A 17,033-nucleotide genomic window follows, 5' to 3' on the forward strand; every position below is an offset into this window, starting at 1 on the left:
TGTGTTCTGGGACAGATACGTACGTAAGAGGAAGACTGTTTTGTAGCCACTCTGGGAGAATTTTTGAAGTAGTGTAACATAATCACCATGGGTAGTTCATTGAGGTAACGTGTTCTTTAGAGGTAGGAAAAAGTGTCAGATGAAACTATCACAGTAACTTGGCTGCCTACATATTCCTTCTTGCATTGTTGGGATTCAAAAGCTGTGTCAATTTGTTTTTTCAATAGATGAGCCACCTTTTTCAATGAGATGTAATACAGACTGAAATTCAAGGTTTATTGTTTATGCAGGTTTTTTAATGCTGAAGGTTTTTCGGGAGTTCTCTTTCATATGATAGTCTAGAAAATTTCCAAAGTACCTTTTATACGTATCCAACTAAAGACAACTCTGTGTGTATTTTTAATCATTGTTATATGTGCTGTCATTCTAAAATTGCAGTTGTTAAATCTGCAGTGCAGCAGGTATGCAATTCTTTTGTCTATTAGCATGTTGAACAGTTTTCTGTATCTCTCATCTATCAAGATTCTTTCTTCTGGTTTGTCAGAATTCTGTCCCATAGCATCTGGTCATGGAGATCTTTGAGATATGCACCAAGTACCTACATTAGCAGTGTGAGCTGTACACTTCTTGATCATGTTTGAATTGCGTAATACCAGCCGTTGATTAAATTGCATTGCATTTGCCACTAAAGAAATTATGTGCTTGATTTCAGTGTTGCAGCCAGCCACAAAGTGGGACATATGATTATCATTACTCTCTGAAAAGCGTAAGGTGATAATCTTGGTAGTAGCGACATATTTGTCTGGTTTACTAATAAACATACAGATATATATTTCTTTGAGACCTACATGGTATATATTTATGGTATCTAATGTTTCCTGTGGATAAACATCATCCAATTTGTATCCAGTAGTTAAAGCACATCTCAGTATATGCTGAGGGAGTACTTCTGTCTTGTTTAGTAAATGCTATGAATACTAATAGGTAAAATTTTATTTACACAAAAACAGTTGCAGAGAGTGTATGAAGAAACAAGGTACCAGAATGAGTAAAGCACTCATGGTAAATCTCCCTTCTAAGAAAATGCTTCAGTAAAGAAATGTTATGCTGCAAAGTGTTGTGTATTATATTGCGTCAGTAGTAAACTGATACTGCTAATAATAATTTTAACACATTCTTCTATTTTTTTATTTGTGTAATATCAGTATTTGGCATATAGATATTTGTTGATTTAGCTTGTCACCACCAGATGAAAGTGTCACAGATAGCAAGGTAATGTAGCATCTGACACTAATGGTCTGGTACATACAGGTCTTGTGTTTATTTACAAACTGTACTGCATGTTCCACCTGGCCATGACAGCTCTCAAGCTGGCTATAATTCACACATTGCCTGAAATTTAAGCTATCCAAGTCCTAAAATCTCTTTGTTCATGGATCTCAAGTTAAATATAAACCGAACTTTGTAAATTCTGGGAACTTGTTCTGTGGTAAAATAATAGTCCTAAACTACCTATTGGAAAGGAAGCAGCAATAATGATTAATTTAAACAGTTGGTATTCAGTTTGTGGGGTAGTGTTTTTTGTTGTAGCTGCTTTTAAAGACAGTAACACTAATGGGATCAAATGGAAGGGATGCTTTTGAGCTAATCCACAAAGAATTTTTGCTGTATTTTCACATTCAGCAGCTTTTTCATTATTGTAAGAAGTGTGTTATAGCTAATGATTTTTATGAGTCTTCAGGAACAAATATGCTTTTTGTGTTTGTTTTTAACAATGAGCATTGCTTTATTGTTTTAATTGTTTAGTAAATGTTTGTGTCTGGCACCTTGTTTCATGTGTCAGTATAACTTCCGAATAGTTATTGTTCACAAATAAATCAGAAATTAAGGTGACCTGTGGCATTCTAGAACATTTTGAAATGTGTATTCTTAAGTGGACTTGATTGGAAATTTAATAGATGTCGAAACATTTTGTAATTTTACCACACCGCCTGGTTTAGGTTTTGAGTTGAGAGTAACTTCAAATTTTATAACTTTTCCTCGAACAAAGGCATCAAGTTTTTCGGTGATAATGTCTAAGAGTATGGACATGTATGAGAAATTTTTCTGGTGAAGCAAAGTTATATCTGTTAGAATTGCTGAGATATATATGGGGGAAGATACATAGAGAGACATCTTGGAAGCTTCTTCCTGTACCAGAAGCAGCTGCAAAAAGTTAAATAACAATGGTGGTTTTCCACTGACTTAGTTTGCCTGTGTTGTCTGAAACTTCAAAATAATTAGCTTTTATGTACCCTTCAAGATGCTTTTTGGTCTTTTCCTACAGCCATTAGTTTTTGTTGATACTTTACATTTCCCGGTATTTTTACGATATGGGAGGGTCAGCTGGCTGGTTGGGGATGTGGCAGAAAAGGGCAGAGACACCTTTGTCACTCAGTGGCCCTGGTAGAAAAAACAGAGAGCCAGCAGCTTCCAAAGCTTTCACTAAGATTCCAAAATAGCACTGGTGCTGAAATTGGAAACTTAAGATGCAAACTGGAAATTACTGGCTTCAGTCTTTGTAAACTGATTTTTCCTGTCCTTGGATGTGTATACCAGCCAGATATGATGCACTTGAATGCAAATAGGAGTACTTTCATCTCAGATGAGTCCTTGTGTAAAGAAGGTAAAGCATCTTCAGAGATAACCAAACTCAAAACGTGTTTTTTATGTAAAAAAAAAAAAAAAAAAATATCCATGGTGGTTCATATTCTGAGCTACAGGTCTTCAGGGTCCCAGATTTCCTTTTAACAGTATTTTCTTTCGTTATCCACAGTGGTTGTTCCCAGATCTTTCTGTTGCTTTAAATAAAAATTTGGACAATGAACAAAGGTTTTTTGCTATGGGTTTCCTGATTTTTTTATTTTTTTTATTTTTTTGTATTTTTTTAGCTTGGATTGGGAGGCTGGTTATTCTGTATTGCATTTTCATTTTGATTGTAGGCAAGCCCATTGCTGCTGAAAATAGCTCAAATGTTCTTTGAACAAAAACATCAGCCAGCAGCTCAGATTCTTTCTCCCTTTCTTTTGCAGACTCTTGCATGTGAATTCGATTAATTTCTTGAGAGAAACCGTCGTAAAGGGCTAAATAAACAAGATCTACATATACAGAAATTTACTTTCTCTGCATTTGAGGCACAGCTAAAGTCATCTGGCTGGTAAGTCGTATTTTTCTTAAGGTTTTGTCTTTCTTTCTGCCCTTATGACTTGCATTCTTGAGTTTCTAATTAGTGCTCAGAGAAAACCAGCTTCTGTTTGCTGGTAGTTCTGCTGCATGTGCTGTATGCAGTACGAAGGCATTACTGTGCTCGTTTACATACTTCAGATAGTACCTATGACACTGTATGGTACTTCGGTGTAAGTGGGGTTTTAACAGTTTATCTAGTACCTTGTTCTCAATTTGCTGTGATGAAATCATTAAATGTTTTAAAGCAGAATTGGTGATTGTTCTGTCTTGAAATAATTTACCTGTTTGAATGTTCTGAATTTAATGAGTTAACTTCAGAATTTGTATTGCAAAAGTATTTTTTGTGTCAAGTCAGAGTTTAAAAATAAACTCTCCCAGCAATTCATTCATGTCTTTTTGCTTGCTAGTTTCATCGTGTGTAGATAAAACAAGTTGATGTTATTGATGCAGTGGTATTGTTTTCCTGGTGATGTGTCTATTTCATAGGACAATAAGCATGCTTGTCAGTAGTTTTTGATAATATAATTCTGTAACAGTTCTATTAAAATATTTGCGCTTACAGAATTTCTTCAGGTTTTGATTGTACTGCTTTGAAACAAATATGTATTTTTCTTTGATTATGAAATGTTAACTAAGTACAACCTAAACAAAAGCAAGTTGTATCCTCTGCCTTCTATTTTTATTCTTTACTGTGATTAAAATGAAAAAAAATCTCAGAAGAGCAAAAGAGTTTTTGCTCAGTGCTGTGGCTTTTCTAAGCAATTGGCTGGCATTAAGTGGCAGCCTATATATAATACCTAGTCCATCTGACCACATGTGCTGTGGTGCTTTGGCTTACCACAATTGCTGTGTACTTATGTACTGCATGCCCTGGTTCTGCATAGTTCATTTTGCAGGCTTTGCTATAGCCTGAACATTAGTTTATTTCAAAAATCTATTAAAAACCTGCAGCATATTTAAAAGTAGTTGTATATTTAATGTAAAGCAGTAGTTATGCATTATATTTTCATTAAAAAAAAAAAAAATTAGTGCTTTTACATAAAAGCTGTCTGGGGGGGGGGGGGGTTCCAATTCATTTAAGTATTATTAAGAGGCCTTCCAGCTTATTTTTGGAAAAAAAAAAAAATCTGAAGTTTGTGTGTATATTTCATATAACGTTGTTTTTTGTTAAAAATCTTTTTGTATGGGGGAAAAAAAAACCCCAAACAGGAATTTTATTTAGCCATTTTTTCAGAAAAAGTAAAACAAAGTATGGTTCAGTTGTAATGTTTGCAGTAATGTTTTATACTGATATTTGAGAATCATGGATTTAATTCTGCTTGTTCTTCCTTACAGTACCAGATATTGAGAGTGTAATGTAGGTATCCTTATGGAACCATGGGAATTTTGGTACCAGGCATACTTTTTTCAAATTACATAGTCTCTATTCTTTATCCTCTCTTATTCTAATGAAATTATATTCGTCTTGGATTTAGATCTTCCCAGTTCCTGCTTTGCTGTCACATATAAAGCTGCTTCCCTGGTCCTGTAGATCACTCACCCTGTCCTTGTACTTTTGACCACACGCAAGTGAATGCTTGTCTTACATTGATGGTTTTCATATAAAAAGAACTTGTCACCTGAGACATACTTCAAAAGAAGCTGAAGCTTCAGAGGCCATACTGTAGTTGCTGTTGGAGCAACATAGAGATTTGTAATCCCTTAACATATCCAAAAGACACAGACAGAAGAAAAATCACACAAAATTAGGCTGCATAATAGGCGAAACATTTACCAAGTATTTTCAATTAAAAGCAGTGCTTGAATCGTGTAAAGTAAGGGCCAAGATTGTTCTATTAATAGTCGTTTTCTAATTCATGTGAAGTCACTATAGAAGACCAAGTTTTTGCTTGGCACTTAATTTGTGACTGAGTTAACAGACCTGACTTACAGGAACTTGTATCTGGAATGCTAACACAACCCAATCTTTAGCTGAGTGAACTTGGCACTAAATTCAGCTAAAGGAAGGAAATCTCAGGAGAGCAGTGGGATTTCTTTCATTGAGTTAAGCATATCTCTGCATTCGTGGGGAACAAACGGTAACATTTTGTGCAGATTTTTGCTTTTGACAGTGTGTCTTTGTTCACTTCCCAAAGGTGGTGTCAAATATATTGAAAAAAATAAACTTTCTTATTTGGATTTTTCATTTTACTTAACAATATGGTCCCAGGGAACTCAAGTCTGTAATGGCCTAACACTGTTGTTTGTAATTCTTTCTGAAGAATAAAGGCTCACTCGAACAATTTAGGTTACATAAATGTGCTCCATCCTTATTGTCTTTGTAAGCTCAGATAGAAGGGTCAGAGGCAACTGTATCTGTAAGCATTTGATGATGCAATAATTTGATTAGAGTGCCTGAGAAAATGTTTCCTTCTTGTCAGTACCAGTGTTACTTTGAGAAACAGTAGATCATGATAGCTTGGATTTCTTGTCAAAAACTTCATGCTGATAAAGGTCTTAAATTAATATGCTATTTAGTCACAGTAGTCACAGTGTGTCAATGCTGTTTTTATTATGTGGTCTAAGTTCAATTCACTTATTGATGGCAACAGGGTTTTATGGTATGGGATTGTGAACGGGCTTCTGATCTACAAGCAGAATCCCAAAGTGGCAGGATTGTACCAACAGATCATAGCAATATGTTGAAACTGCATGGGTTTAATATGTGAAAATGCTGGAAGAAAAAAAAAAATGGTGGTTTGAAAACTGCAGAGCAGACCTGGTGATAACGGAAATCAAGCTGAGTGAAAGGCCATCATGCAGATGCCTCTTCCCGACATCGGCCTCAGATTGCGGATATACCAGATAGGAGGTGCTGAGAACATGTGCATTCTTATGTGAGCCCTTTGAGTTGTGTCTGCACTGGATTTACCTGGCCATGTGCTATTCTCAATTGGCAATAGATAGCTCTGAAAAAAGTTTGTGATATGGTTCTGTGTGTAACTAGCTGCTTTAGAGGGGTCCGATGCTTATGTCATCCTGGTCTGCAGTAGTGAAAGATGGCAATGCCTCTTTATTGGTTCCAGGGCTTAGACTCTGCTTGACCTTTTGATAGATCAAAATGAACTAGGGACTGTCAGGATTCCCAGATTCTCTAACTTGTGTTAGAGTTTGAAAAATATTGATTTGGTAATGAAGTTGCATGATACATAGTAAGAGAATTTTCCTGTTTAGTCACCTGTGCTCTTGTGCTTCAAAGAGAAAAGCATGTTTATGCACTGTCTCTTCCTAAGTAAGCACTTAACCATACAGCTAATAAGTATGCTTTCATGTGTTTTCAAGGTGGCTCATGTAAGGCATTACCTGCTTACGTTTGTATGTGAGACTGCATTTATCTCTGTGTATAAAGTCTTAAGAATTGGTATGTTTCATTAGTGCCTTATGTCCCTAGATGTTTAACGCTGTTTAGAAGGCTGTCATCTTTACGGTTAGAGGTAACTTGGGCACTTAGGCTGCTTCCACTCTTGAGACTGCTAATGACTTATTCCACAGAAAGGTTGGGTTGGGTTTTTTGGTTGTCCCCTATCAAAAAATCATTCACTATAAATGCATCTTTTAAAGGAACTAACCTAGTGCAAAGGGACTCTTCACATGCATACCTTCCCTAGTTTGTGTAAAAACAACAGGTAACAAATGTAGTAGCAGCTCCATCCTTTCAAAACTAGAAGTGTGAACAACAAATTCCTGTGTGCAAGAAGCCTCTCAACTTCGGACATGCTCTGTGAGGCACCTGTATAGGATTCGCTCACTTGTGTGATACATCTCAATAAATGTAAGTGAACGAAGAGGTGAGGTTCAGTTGCATGCAGCAGAACTGTATGCGTGACCCTGAATCCCTATCAGGTCTCTGGATCTTCAGGAAAACAGTGTATTTCTTCTCCAAAGCCAAAGAAGTAGAAGCGAGAACAGGAGATAAATAGTATATATCTAATAAGATATATTATTGTATCTGGGGGGGAAGGGAGAAAAGGAGGTGAGAATGGGAATATAAGCTATGTTGCTCATGTGAAGAGACAGTTGTTTTAGAGAGCCAGTTCCTCAGTCTTGATAACACTTAGTCTTTCAGTACACTCAAGTTCTTCTCAGTAGGAGGAATTTTTCAATAGTTTTCATAGCCTTCAATATATAGAATTAGTTGATCTTTCCACTGTGATGGTTAGCCAAAAAAAAGCTGTTGGAACTGGCTGTCAGGGGTCCCTTGGATCTCCAAATGGTGTAAAATCACCTTTTTGTTTCTAGTTCCCTCCTGGCTCCTCTGCAAAGCTTGCCAGTGCTGAAAAGGGAAGATAATGGCTGATTTTTGGAATGTTGCAGCCCAGGCCCAAAGTAGCAGTTTAAAAATGAGAATAAAACTTATGTAAAACTTTGTTTAAAATGAGCATATGAAATGTGTGAGTTGAATAGAAAAACTTAGATGCTATGGCTTGAAGTCTGGGGACATTCTGATGTACTTACTGAAAGACTTTACTTTTGCCTGTGACAGTGATTAAAAATGACCTTAGACTTCTAGCAGCAGAATTAAGCTGATACTGAAAGCTTTTGAAAAATCTCCCTTAAAGTTTGTCCTGACTGCATCTGCGGACAGGTTCATAGAAGCCTACCTGCAGAATGTTTAAAGCTAGACCACCTCTTCATACTGATACCTCTTAGAGTAGCTAACAGTAGTATATTTACACAAAGCATTTTACAGGAATGGCCTTGCATGAAATGAGAGATGATTTTTAAAATTGAGCAGATGTACAGTTTAATCTACTGTTTGAACTGGAATTCAGTTTTGTCTTAAGGGTGATGCTTCTGGAAAGCACCATCAACTGCCCATTTAAAAATAAAATAAAAAAAAAAAAAACCCAAACAAAAAACAAACAAAACACAAGCTTGGAGTTCAAAGGCTCAAAAAACGTAACTAGGCAAACATTCCTGAATTCCTAAAAAACATATAGATGTATTGCAAATGGGTCATACTGAATTGCTTCAAAGTCTAGAACTTGATGTTGTGTGAAGTTTGTATATGCTAGTGGCAAAGTTTGCAATTCACTGGCCTCTCCACCCCATCTGGATTTCCCTCCTTTATGTAAATAGGATAAACATAAATTAATTTACTTGGAAATAATTGTGCAGTTTTTTGCTTTGTGGCAGCAGACTCCATGGTGGTTTTCTAGCAAAATACTTAAGTGACAGGCGGCAGGTCAGCATGGTGTTGATCTGTCTTCCTGTGATCTTGGATGTCTCATCCAAATGACTTTCAATGCCTAGATTTCTGTAGTAAGATGTGCCAAATACTTGCTTGTAAGACCAAATGATTGGTCGAGAAGCATTTGAGTGTGTCTAGATACGTATTAAAATATACATAGTAGTAGTAAGGAATGGGTAGAACAGCTGAAATTAACCAAGAGGTGACTTCTAATCACAATTTGAGCAAAACCTGTCAATAGAGTTTAGAGTTGGAGAACTGTTTCCAATAGAAATCTGGGCTCCTGAGTAAGTCCTTTACAGGCCAGCAAACACAATAGTGCAAGTTTGAAAGACCTTCGACTCAACTGGTTGAACTACTTATTACAAAATGTTTATTCATTGAATTTAATAACTTGTCTGTTGATTATCTGGCACACCAGACTGATCTGGTCAAAGATCATTCTTATTCTGAACTACTTAATACATTTTAAAACCTGGATCTTTCATAAGTGACTCCTTTGATTTTGGCACACTAGGCATTGAATGATACTTGGTGTTTTGTTGAATTGATGGAGTTTTTGTTAATTTCCTCCCTCAGAAAGGGTGAGGAAAAATTTTAATTACATGGAAGTTGTTATATCTAAGTGTTATCATGCACAGTAGCGGTAGGCTATGTTCTACAGCTAGCAGGAGAGGAAATTCTGAGAAGGAAAATTCAGAGCAATAACTCTTCAAGTGAGGGGAAAAAAGTGATTGCATGGATTAACTTTTCATAAGTTTGTGTAATGAGCAATTATGATAACATCTCCTAAATGCACTCTGAGTTAATGGAAATGCATTGATTCTAGCATAGTTATTCAAACGATACAAAAATTTTCATATCCCTTATATGAAACTGATAAAAAATATTCATAGAAATTTGCAGTAATACATGATTAAGTAAAAATCCATCCTATCTGTTACTGCTGTAAAGGTAATGAACTAAGAAAACTCGTATGCTCTTTTTTTGGACAATACCAAGTGTGATGGTAGCCCTGGCACTGAGAGCTACTAGTGCTAATAATCAATACCAAGCTTGGTAGCATAACCACAAAAATCATTTTCCTGCTTTGTGCAAGTGGACAAATAAACAAGCTCAAAGCTCCCTGTAAGAGCATTCAGTTTGGACCACAGTAGCTGGCTTGGCCCTTCAGATATAGCCGTGCTACTAACGTGAACTATGACATGTCAAACCTTAATTTTTCAGTCATCTTTGACAGCTTCTTCCATTGGCTTTCACACACTGATAAAAGTCACTGTGTGATTATTATAGTCACTATGTGATTATTATAGGCCTAGGTTGCTAGTTTTGGTGTAATGCAGGCAAGTAATGATCACACACGGTTTACGAAAGCTTAGCAATTTGCTCTGTGCAGTCAATTAAATACTGTAGTCGTTTCTACACAGGCACTTCTCTGCTGGCAAAGCAGTATCTCCTGAGACAAGACCTCATGGTGTTTCAGTCTGGCTGTGACCTCTTCTGTGTCTGGAATAAGCAAGGAATTTAAAACTACACTCTCTCTCTCTGTCCCTACAGAGTCAGCCCAAGGTATATTTATCAAGCGAAGCTAGGATGGCTTTGTTTTTACTATTCATTCCAAACATTTTATGTGGAATAAATACAGCACTTAATTTTTTTCCAGGCAACATATGAGGCATAATTACATTTCAAAATCCAAGTGCATATTTAGAAGGCGTATGTTGGACTAATTGTGATTAATCACACGGGTTTGCACACAGTTGAAAGAGGTGTAGGTACAGAGTATGGAAAATTAAGCTGATATCCCTCAAAATCTGCAATATAAAAACCTCCTTTTGAACTAGATGTTTTTGGATTTTTTTAGACTTATTACTGACCATAACGACCTGCACGAAAATTATCTGATTTCTGAATTAGAGCATAGATGTAGCTATGGATATGGATTTACAGAAGGAGAAAAGGACTGTTACCAAAAAAAAAAAGAAAAAATCTATTTCTCAGTAAGAATGGGCTTATCTTGATAATTCAGTTCAGGCTGCTCATCAAATATCTTTTTAGAATAATTGTGCCTTGACAGTTGCAATAGATATAAAACTGACAAATACTGTGAATTATTGTTTTTCTTGCTTTCGAATGGACTACAGAACTTGATGACCTTTGCTGAAAATAACTTGACTAGCTGGAGCCATAACAAGACAGAACTATTTGAGGGCATGTGGTGAAGGCTCAGCTGTTTGGATAGTGTTTATCATTCCATGGATATGATAGCTAGGCAAATAGAGGAAGTAAAAAAATCAGTCATGAGGGTGAAATGTAGAACTGGAAAAATCTTCCCTAAATCATTATTTTTTCCAATTACTGATTATCTTGAGGAATATTTCCACTACTAAAATATTGTTACTCAAATGCATGCTGCATTTTCTCATTTATATTGCAGGTGCATATTGCAATGTTTATTCTTTGTCTGTGTTCATGGTGAGGGCCATGATAGGTCAGACTAAGTCTCTAGGTTTTTCTGGTCTAGAAGTAAGTCAGTATCCTAACTTCAGTGATGACTTCATCATTTTCTCTCAACATTACCATTACTGGTCAATGTCCAATGGCAGTTTCAGTCAGGGTTACAAGAACATTACCTGCTGAGAAAGCTTATCATAGATCTTTGCTTGTTAATAATTGGCTTTTTGCAGTACAACTGCCAGTGAGAATGTTTAGCATTCTTTTGATGATTTAAAGGATTTCCTTCACTTTTCTTTTGCTGTGCCTGCCTACTAAGTTTGTAGTTAAAAATGGTTTTCTTGTAACAAAAAAAAATACACTGTTCTAATGAAGAATTTTGCAAGAGATGTTACTGCTAGCTGCTTTATTTAAATGTGGTAAAGTGCTGCAGAACCAGGTGAGTAGGGAGCTGGATCCTAGAGCTTTCATTTGGCAGTGGTATACTTAGCTAGGAGTTATTTTCTACCAGTGTTGGATTATCACTGGAGGGGTCTATGGACTTGACCTGTTGTACATCAAGTTGTCTAAATATGTTATCTCTAGTGCTTGAACTGACTGATGAAGAGAGTTGACAATGGTATTGCTTATTGGATAATTTTTTAGAAGCTGTGTCTCTTATCTTTTTGTTCATCTGATAGATGAATTTTGCTCTGTTAAGGAAAACGTACAAATGCAAAATCTTTTTGCTGAAACATGCTAAAAATTACATGTACTTGTTATCAAAGGCATGTGCTGGTTTTGATGGGATAGAGTTAGTTTTCTTCACAGTAGCTAGTATGGGGCCGTGGTTTGGATTTGTGCTGGAAACAGTGTTGATAACTCAGGGATGTTTTCTTTATTGCTGAGCCGCGCTTACACAGCGCCAAGGCCTTTTCTTCCCCTCACACCAGCCTACCAGCAAGGAGGCTGGGGCTGCACAAGAAACTGGGAGGGGACACAGCCAGGACAGCTGACTCTCACTGACCAAACGCATATTCCATACCGTATGGCATCATGCTCAGCGTGTAAAGCTGGGGGGAGAAGTTTAGAGTGATGGTGTTTTGTCTTCCCAAGAATATTACATGTGATGGAGCCCTGCTTTCCTGCAGGAAGTGGTGAAAGAATTTCTTGTTTTGCTTTGCTTGTGTGCCCGACTTTTGTGTTACCTCTTAAACAGTCTTTATCTCAACCCGTGAGTTTTCTCACTTGACTCTTCCAATTCTCCTCCCCATCCCACCAGGGAGAGTGAGTGAGTGGCTGCGTGAGGCTTAGTTGCTGGCTGAGGTTAAACCATAAGGTAAGGTGGATTCAGACTCTTTTGAAATGAACATATTTGTAACAAGACAGTCCTATAAGAACTGTTAAATCTTTATTAAAAATTGAGTCAATCTTGAGAGAAACTCTGTCCTCTACTTCAGTGTGTTTTGACACACTTGCTTGACATCAGTGAGCTTATGGAGTGGGATGGATGTTGATCAAGACTGTAAGAAACTTTAGTTGCTCTTGTGGGAGAGGATGTTTCTTAGAACATTTGAGGGTTTGTGCTGAATCATCTTTAATTTTGGCATAATCCATTTCTGTAATGGAAGCCTACCCTAGAAAATACTAAACTACACTGTCGTGGTACTGTCAAATATTCTGCTCATTAATTGCCAGGATGCGATTTCATTGCCTGAAAGAGTGAACTTCATTAGCTTTGTTATGACCTTTGGTACAGTCATCTGTTTTTCTGTGCTGATATTCTGCCTGTCAGCTTGAAAGCTGCTGAGTGGCTCACACACATACACTGGCTGCAGCACAGAGGGACAGCTTTAATCTTGATTGAATTTACTTTTCTGAAAACAAGGAGGTTTTAACCTTATGGTGGACATGGTATTTCAGCTCTGAAGGAATTTGTCAGATGCTTCAGGGATAGTTGGATGAATAGGGACACAGTTGTAAAGTAGACTTTGTCAGTTAAAGCTTTCAATTACTTGATTCTTGCAGGTGCAGTAATTCCAATTTTCTGCCATGTTCGTGTATTGTGTTGTGAATGCCTCAATAGTCTAGAAAAACTAACCCTACATTAGTCAGTATTTAGTTTTCAACAGGGTTCCCTTTCACATTGGCAGATACTTAATACTGGGAATTAAAATTATCTTAGTGGGAAATTTGTTCTGTTTTGACCAGGCGGCGTACTTGAATTCATTCCTTATTGCTAACTCTGCAACTTAATTTTAAGTTACCTTTTAAATTGGACCTTATTTGGTAACTTGTCAGTTTTCTTGTTATTTTAGAGATTGGGAATAGCTTTAATGTAGCAATGACGGATCTTCAGTCAATACCAACGATGAAAACAGTTTTTAAAATTGTTACTGTTTTGGGCTTTCTGCTGCACTTTTGTAACACATGGACAGACCATTCTTTTTTGGAAGTGCCAAAAAAGATTTTCCTTCTGAGTATGGCTGAGTAATGTTGTTTGTTCCAGTTAAGATGTCAGAATTTATCATAGAATCATAGAATAGTTCGGGTTGGAAAGGACCTTAAGATCTTCTAATTCCAACCCCCTTCCATGGACAGGGACGCCTCACACTAGACCATGTCACCAAAGGCTCTTATTTGAATACCTTCATTCACCTTTGTGTCCATTTCCCAATCTCCTTTTTTTGCTGCTACAGAGCAATAGGAATATTATTGATGTTAGTGTCTAGAGCAGCATAAAGGTTGTATGGCTAAGAGCAGAATTTTTCTCCTTTATTAATATTTGTTTGAAGCTGCAAGCTATAGAGCATTTTATTAGAAAAAAAAAATATTAGGGTATTCTGTCAGGAGATGGAATCATTTAGAATATTAAGGGAAACTGTCTGTCAAAATTATTCAGTGCTATATTACTGTGTGAAGCAACTCACATGGCTAATCAGTTGTCATTGCTAGGCTTCCTTGGCTTGCCAGCTCTTTGGAATGGTGAAGGTCTTCTGACCTAGTCAGAAATACTAAGTTGACAACTGATACAGGTCTCAGACAAGTTTGTCTGACTAGTTGCTTGTTTTCAGTGGTGTAATTAAGCACATTAGGCTAGAGATATAACAAATAGAGATATATTTGAAAATGACTGGCTTGCATGTGAAGTCCATATGGACTGCAGGCCAACTGTTCCTTCTATTTCACAATAATTTTTAAGTCAGTATAACAGTTATCTAACTGAAAATGTATGTGCAAAACCAGGTGGTAGGTTATGGTCTTAGTTGCAGGATTAGTTCTCATTTGGACCAGTAGATGAGTCTAACCCCACAGCAAGTGATCAGTAGACCTGACACGGGGGAGCAGAAGTGGCAGGAAAAAGAGATGCACCTTTCCTGTGGTGAAGGCAGACCCTAGATTGAGTTGAACCAACTTTAGAACTGAGTAACTTGTCCTTGGTAGCCTTTGTAGGAGATGGGAAAATAACTGTTTTGTTCACAACTTTCAGACTTAATGACTTAAAAAACTTCAGATCCGTAGTCTTAACTATGTGTATGCACCATGGAGTGTTCATTGTAAGAATCCTCAGAGATGTAGTTTAACAGAATCTGCTTCCTGAGTAATAAAATTTAGATTCCAGTAGCATTTTTAAAATACTGCATACTATTAACTTTTATAGCAGAAGATAAGGGTGGTATTAACAAATGATAACTGTAGCCTACTTAGGCTGTTCTCAGTGGCTGCTTTAATGTGTGAAAGAACAATGTTGTCAAAGGGCCAGGCAGGTTCTGGTGTTTGCCCCCAGTTGCCCTCTGAAGAAAGCTTTGTTGGACTCTTTCCATAGACAGGGAGGAAGGTAGCTGTCCTCACCAAAAGTTCGCCTGAGTTGATTCCATGCATGCCACTATATGGCCTAGACAAAACTTTTTCTCCTTTTACTTCATAAAGAACAGATGACTTGAAGATTCAAAGAAATCACTGTTATACAGTATATGCCACCATGACTGTCATGCAGAAAATACCACTTTTGCTGGGGCCCAAACAACCATGTGAAGTACTCAATGTGAAACCTTGCAGCTATGCAAAATAGTTTTCTTGTATGTTTTACTATCTGGACACCCCTACTCGGACATTTTCAATCTGAGAGGCTTTTTCTACACTGTGAGGCAGGGTACTGCATGAAGTGCTTCATGGCTGGCACATGGATCTGCAAGCCATAGTGGTGGGACATGCCTTGTTGCTTCATTTGCACATGTCTGGATGACCTGGGGATAAGCGCATTTCATGGAGAATGTGCCCCATGCTGTAAAGACCCAGTAACTTGGAGGCCAGAGTCTTCACTTTTCTTGAGTTATGGAATCCCTCTCACCTGAAGTCATTAATGGCTTTTGATTAGCCCCAGAGTGTTGAAGGGGGGAAGGGAGGTGAGAGGGATTGGAGCGGGCGGGTTTTTGGTAGTGGTCTTTTTTGTTTGGTGGTTTATTTATTTATTTTTTAAGCTGTTACAGTTGTATTTTATTTTTCTCTCCTGTCAAAGCCATATCTGAATCTTCCCTTTTCCTCCAAATTTTTTACTCATGTTTCAAAAGTTATTGTTCCTAATGTTGTTAAAGTTTTATTAGTAAAATCTGGCTTCACACAGTGTCACTGCTTGTGCAGTACTTTGAGTACAGCTCATTTCAATGATGAGTTACAACCTGATTTCAGAAAAAGTTCTGTTACACCTGTTAAGAAGGTGATGGACTCTAGCACTGGGATTGGAATGACTGAGAAGGCAGACATCTCTTCAATAGTTCTGCCAAAACAAGTCCGTTACTTCACTATATATTTTTTTTCTTCCACTGGGAGAGTTGTTTTCCCAAAGGACTGTATTTAAGGAAATATACAGTAAGTTTGCTTTATATGGAGTGCATTTATTCTTTTGTTCTCTAGGTGGAATCTAGTTGGGTGCTGATGACCTCTACTACTTGACCTACACATAAATAAAATTGCCAGCACGACTCCTTTCTCTGTTTCAGCACAGGCAGAACAAGAGCAGTGCACAGATAAAAACAGTCACGAGGTACAGGATTACAGAAAGTCAATAAAAGCACAATGGAGTAAGTGGAGAAATCCCCCAAATAAACCACATCTTCCCACATTGTTCAAATGCCTTTTTTTTCCTGCTGTAATTGTAAGCTAAGAATGATCAAAGTGATTGTGTTTAATATGAAGTGCAATTCTTAAGCTGCTCAGGTGAACTCTCGGTGAACTAATACGATGGAAGAAAACCTGGTCTAGACAGTCATTTTACATCACTAAACATTAAAAATTAGTGACATATGGGAAGCAACGGGATATTCATCACAGTAGGTAACAGATGATTGTCAGCTTTCCCAGTTCCCTGAGCAGAGATAAGCATCCTTTTATTTGTCTATCAAGGCAACTGTATACCACCTCTTTTATTAGATTAGTTACAAGGCTGCTATTTAATCATAAATGTGGTTGTTCTTATACTGCTTCTTTAACAACAAAGATTTAGCCAGCTTTTGTAGCAAATCACAAAATAGTTATGCAAAACCAGTCTTTAGCCGTATAGTTTCTTGATATATGTAGCTCACTAATGCAATAGCAGATTAGCCATTGTTTTCTTGAACAGCAAAACAACCACCCACCACCACCGTACCTTCTACCACCCTAAAAAGCAGAATGGGTTAAATATAGAACTAAAAAAAAACCAAAACAGAGCAATACATTTCAAACCCCAAATTAAATTGTATTATGCAGCAAAAACTGGAGAACAAGTAGATGTAAATTACTGTCTCCCTCTCTGGAGAGATTCAGAACCCAGCTGGACACATTCCTGCGTAACCTGCTCTAGGTGACCTGCCTTGGCAGGGGGGTTGGACTAGATGATCTCCAGAGGTCACTTCCAACCCTAATGATTCTGTGATTCTGTTTTGATAATTTTCCATTGGAGTTTTAAAAATCGAGAGTGTTCCTAGAATATACCAGTGGCTTATGTGGACTTTTTGGAATCCCTTACACAGATCAGGTACCTCGCAAATTTTACTCTACTCCAGCGTGTTCATTGACATTAAGTGACTTCATATACTGACTTCACAAATCATCTTGAAAGTCGTGTCAGATACCAAAAACCAAATCTTTTTAGGCTTGTACTAAA

The 17,033-nt window shown here is 37.2% G+C and overlaps 1 protein-coding gene across 23 annotated transcripts in view; it reads left to right on the forward strand.

The window, feature by feature from the left end:
- The window catches only part of SORBS2 (sorbin and SH3 domain containing 2), a 151,254-nt gene that overhangs the window by 18,457 nt on the left and 115,764 nt on the right, over positions 1–17,033 (forward strand). For all 23 annotated transcript variants that reach the window (XM_030493015.1, XM_030493024.1, XM_030493014.1 and 20 more), the window contains one exon: positions 3,072–3,196. The gene's annotated coding sequence lies outside the window, so the exon portion shown is untranslated. The remainder of the gene's footprint in view (positions 1–3,071; positions 3,197–17,033) is intronic.

This window comes from Strigops habroptila, chromosome 7, assembly GCF_004027225.2.
Source record: "Strigops habroptila isolate Jane chromosome 7, bStrHab1.2.pri, whole genome shotgun sequence".
NCBI classification, from domain to species: Eukaryota; Metazoa; Chordata; class Aves; order Psittaciformes; family Psittacidae; genus Strigops; species Strigops habroptila.